Below are 5242 nucleotides of genomic sequence, written 5' to 3'. Positions count from 1 at the left end.
ATATATACACACACACACAAAATGTACACCAGGTGTCGTAAAACAAGTACCTACCTCTAAAGGATGACTAGTCTCTAAAGCGAGCGCCTGGAAGTCACTTTCTAATTCGGTGGAGTCACTACTAGCACGAACCTGAAACAAAGAAAGATTGAACATCACGTTCCGAAACCAGCTCTCACCATATACCAGCTCGTATCTAAATCGTGACACGAGTAACTAAAGCGTTTCACATGTGTTAATGTCTGCAGGAAGAAGATGTTTATTATTTGTTTATTACACAAAACAAGTTGAGGACAAGTACACGACAGGTTGAAGTCTGGAATCAAGCTTAGAAGGCAGACAAGCTCGAACGAACTCTGTATATTTAACAGAGGGCACTGATACATGAAAGCCTCCATTTATTACAGTCGAGTTATGTACGTTATTGATATAATTTGATTAAAACATGTCGAAAAGTTTTTGTTGCCAACAAGGATAATAGTTAAAAAGCATCAAGCTATTACACACACACACATTTTACATAAGGTGTATGTGTATACACATATAGTAAAGCCTTAAATGATTATTTGTTAGATGTGGCATACAGATTCAGTTTAAACCAAAATAATGAAGTAAAAAAACGGTAGGAACATAAAAATCGATCATTGGATCTACTGTGATCATAAGCTGTTTTATCCAACTTTGAAGGTGTCGTTAAATGCAAGACAAATTAGTAGACAGAATTGAGACAAGTCAAAACTTAACGTAAAGAGATTTCGGATGTGAAATTAGACAGTTTGAAAACCTCGAGTAGTTTGTTGTACCCAGTAACCTGGTACGTAGTTGGTCACACTTGAAGTAAGACATGCGAACAAAGCCCAGGTAAGTCTTCATGTCAGTGGTGAAGCCACAGATCCTTAAATACAAGCAAGTAAGATATTAAAGGGTATGTACAAACATAATTAACCAGTATGTATAAAACAAAGAATATAACAAAGTATTAATCACACAAACGTGACAATATTCAATGGTCTTAGGATTTACAAAAGGGTCCGCCAGAGGACGCTGTGAGCTCCCCCCATGACAATGTTTGATTTTATCACTAGAAATGACAGGGAAATCATTTTATATGGTAACTTTAAAAAGCAACATAATTGTAATACTTAATAACAACTGACATGGTGTGAAATTTATATCGCTTGTAAAAAAAACATCTCTATAGATGTGGGGGATAAATTAGCAAATTGGATGGAAGAAAGTAGAGGGTTGTTACAAATGGAGTTCAGTCAAACTGGATTAATGTTACAAGTGGGGTATCTAAGGGGTCAATCTTTGGACCTTTGCTCTTTTTTGATTTAATCAGTGACATAGATGAAGGAATGGTCAATCAATTACTTAAATTTGCAGATGATATTAAAGTCTTGGGTGTTGCTAGCTGTGAAGAGGATGCTGCTGATTTACAAAATGATTTAGATCATGTACTGAGTTGGGCAAATAAATGGCAGATGGGTTTGAAGTATAATAAATGCAAGGTAATGTATGCGGGTTATCAAAATTTGAATTATAAGTCATTGAAATAAGTTAAATATTTTAGATTTTCATTATATAACTTGCAATGACTTTATTTGATAAATAGTCCACTTTTGATTTCAAAGAAGTTTTTGTGAAAGTTACAGAAAAAAGTGGATTTCTCAAAATGACAAAATAGGATATACAGCATTTCCCATCTAAGATTTTCATGCATATATGTGTAAATCAAATATGATTATTAGTACATCTGATTTATCCATTTTGCACTGTAAAAAGAAAAAAAGTTACACACAGAGAATATAGATTACGAATTACACTTTTCAAAAACATTTTTATGTATTGTTGTTTTCCTAACCTTTAAAGAACACTATAAATGAATTTGTTTTGATTAAAATCGGACTTTCCTTACTTTCATAAACGCAAAAACTTTTGAAGGCATCACTATAACCTAAAGTGCCAGTCCGCACAACATTAAGAGAAGGGAAAGACCAAAAGTTGATTCTGATCCATTATTTATGTAAATATACTTTAATCAACTTGAGAGTTTAGGAGCTTCTCTCTGGCATGCAACATTCACAACAATTTTAAGGAGAAATTTATTTCGGTGATTATACTGAAAGATTTGGAGTTACATACATGGTCAGGTTGTATATATTCAACAATGTCAAATTTATCTGCCCATTGAATTGTATCTATATCAGAATTTTTATCATAAGTTAAAGCCAGACCCAACACAAAACAATGTGATATTACATTTTTCATCTACACCTTCAAGTCATTCTTTACACTTGTCAGACAATCAACTTGTACAAATTTGTATGGTATTGGGTATCAAAGCTGTTGAAAATATTAGGAGTAAAATCAATAATTAAATAACTGAAAATGAATTCATATTACTTTAGATCTGGGCTTTAAGCAGCCAACTGGATTGCTTGCACCAATGGCCAGCTTTCCAATGAAGAGTCACACAACAAAACACATGATCATCCAGGAGAGCTTTGTATATACCTAGCCAACATGATATATCAACACATAAAAATCGTATATAAGCTGAGTGACATGGTAATGTCTACCTACATTAAGTCAAAATATTAGTGCACACAGTATTGCAGGATTCTGTAATACCTATACAAACATAAAGACAAAATCTCTTAACATATAGTGTGACATATTTTACAGTAAACATATATATAATGAGACCAAAATATAAAAATATGGTGACAGATGAGACATATACACAGGTGACAATATGTTATAAAAAAAACTCTGCTGTTAAATCTGACAACCAAACCAGCAACTGTACTGTCATAAAATTAAAAGAAACAAAAAAAAAACAAAAAAAAACTGTACATATTTATGGCAGTTAAGATGTGTACAATAATAAGGCCAATCACTATTAAAGCTACCCAACAACCCAAGTGTTTGGGAAGGTAAGTTAAAGAATGCTTACTTTTTTAAAGTGCTAAGGTTCTATTTTTGTTTTTATTGCAACAATGTGCAAATAAAATTAATTAATCCCTTTTGTTGCCATTCATTATTATCAAAATCTAAGTTCAAGTCAGAACTCTCCAAAAATTTGCTATGTAACATAAACCTGTCGAGTTTTTTCTAACTAAAAAAACTTATTTTAATTACTACTCTACTATATTATCATGAAATACAATTTTCATAGTTTCATTTCATGTTTTGTAATTATTACATTTGGTCCTTCTGCAGTGTGTATATATTTTTTTGGGTGTATGTGTTTTAGTGACCACTTTCTAAGTGAGATTTCAGCATAAAATAAATATAATAACTACTTGTTACAAATTATAAGTTCCCAAACATATTCAAATAATCTCACTTACTATTATTTGTTGGTTTATACACAGATAAAAAAAAACTGAAATTAAAAGGATGATCAATATGGTAGCCTTTGCAGCCTGTGTCATTCAGAAAGTGGTTCATTAAATACAATTTAGGTCATGATCAAATTTGCTAAAACTTTTTGCTAGTCTGAGTTAACTAATAATTAATATCCAATTTTGTAATTTAAACTTTAAAATATTGACCTAGTTTTTTAATTGCAAATATTTGATGTCCATATACAACAATATAGCTCAAAAATGTCTGAATCACTGCATGTGTACCATTGCTTGTCTAGGCCAATTAAAGTATCTGAGTAATAGCAGCCAATGGGATCACATGAAGTTATTTGTGAGCTTGTCTGCATATGTAAACAACAGCTTATTGTGTGGACAGTGCCATAAGATATAACAGTAGGATAAAAACTGAAAATTTGTTACTTTTTTGAAAGAAATAAAGGGACCGATAGTGGACCCAAAATAGTGTGCATCATGACAGACTTAATGAGAGGCTCTAACAAGATCTCACAAAACTCATATTATGAGCACTCTTGGGCATCAGTGTGATGATACCCATAAAATGTGAAGGGCTGATTTAATCCCATTTTCTTACATTTTTTCATAAATATTATTTTTCTATAGAATACACACACACTGTCTCTTAACTTTACTGATACCCTTGAAAACAACAACCCTTCAAATAATAAAAATCATTCAGTGTCAACAGCCAAGACTGGACCTCATTCACAGAAATATACTACTCAAGGTAAAATCAAAAATGTTTTTAAAGCTGATCAAACATGTCACTTCCCATACTTCTAATTTATAAAAACAAAAGATACAGTCATAAATTATTGTTATGTATGAGTCACTAATCAATGTTAAGAGCATCAGGTTAGACACACCTGAGCAAGTAAAAGGCCTGTCACTGTACTATGTACTACCAAGAACAAACAAATTTAGTAAAAATCTGGATTATATATTTATATTTGATGATATCAATATACCTCCAATGCACAATTTGATACTCCTCCCACCTAAATGGCATCATTGCTGTCTATCAGAATGAATCTATATTTAAAAGTCTCACATTTGGAGAGAATATAAATAAAAAAATAATTGTGGGTACATAGATTCTCATAATGAAACAGAATTATGAAAATAAAGTTAATATAACCACAACACTGTAGTGATAAGTTGGCATTACAACCTCAAAAGGGTTACATATCTATATAAACAGCATAATAGTCTGGATAGTTATCAAACATTTCTTAATAAAAAACTTTATATTTTATCTGTTATTTTCAGTAATTAATCTCTGTACGGGTCAGTAAATTTGACCGATCTCGCAACCACCATGAAACATTAAGAAATAAACATAAATTATGTCTCTTTCATTCTATAATGAACACAAATTAAAAGACAAACATAAATGTTCAGACAAAATAGCTTAAATCTCATAACACTGTACATTTTTATATATTTTATATTTTTATCATATTGACCTTTCACCCATGCCTAGCTAACAATACAGAAGTTACAAAGATGGGGCTCATGTGCACTCATGTTACGTATCAAATAACATAAAGGTGACCTTTTGGTCTGTACAAGTAACTTGTCTTGGCTGTGTTTTAGTGGACTAGTATTTTGTAAAATACAGTCACATTTCAATGATTATAAATTATATATATGTATAGATTATTGCTGTTTTGAAATAAGTTCTCAAAGTTGTTTTTCCTAAAACTTAGAACAGTAAATAAAGAAGTAAAGCAAACAATTATCTTTTCTAGTTGTGACCTTTGTACTCAGTTGCTAAGCCTTTAAAAATTTTTGCACACGGAGGATATGAAACAATTTTTTTTAGGTTTTATATATACTTTTGAATAACT

The 5242-nt window shown here is 31.2% G+C and overlaps 1 long non-coding RNA gene across 1 annotated transcript in view; it reads right to left on the bottom strand.

The window, feature by feature from the left end:
• Positions 1 to 54: 54 nt before the first annotated feature.
• The window catches only part of LOC106474135, a 27550-nt gene continuing 22362 nt past the window's right edge, over positions 55 to 5242 (bottom strand). Inside the window, exon 3 of the long non-coding RNA XR_001291726.2 lies at positions 55 to 132. This is a non-coding gene — a long non-coding RNA (uncharacterized LOC106474135). The remainder of the gene's footprint in view (positions 133 to 5242) is intronic.

The sequence above is a fragment of the Limulus polyphemus genome, unplaced genomic scaffold (assembly GCF_000517525.1).
Source record: "Limulus polyphemus unplaced genomic scaffold, Limulus_polyphemus-2.1.2 Scaffold6863, whole genome shotgun sequence".
Lineage (NCBI taxonomy): Eukaryota > Metazoa > Arthropoda > Merostomata > Xiphosura > Limulidae > Limulus > Limulus polyphemus.
The sequence above is the reverse complement of the archived record's forward strand: the minus strand, read 5'-3'. Positions and strand labels throughout refer to the sequence as shown.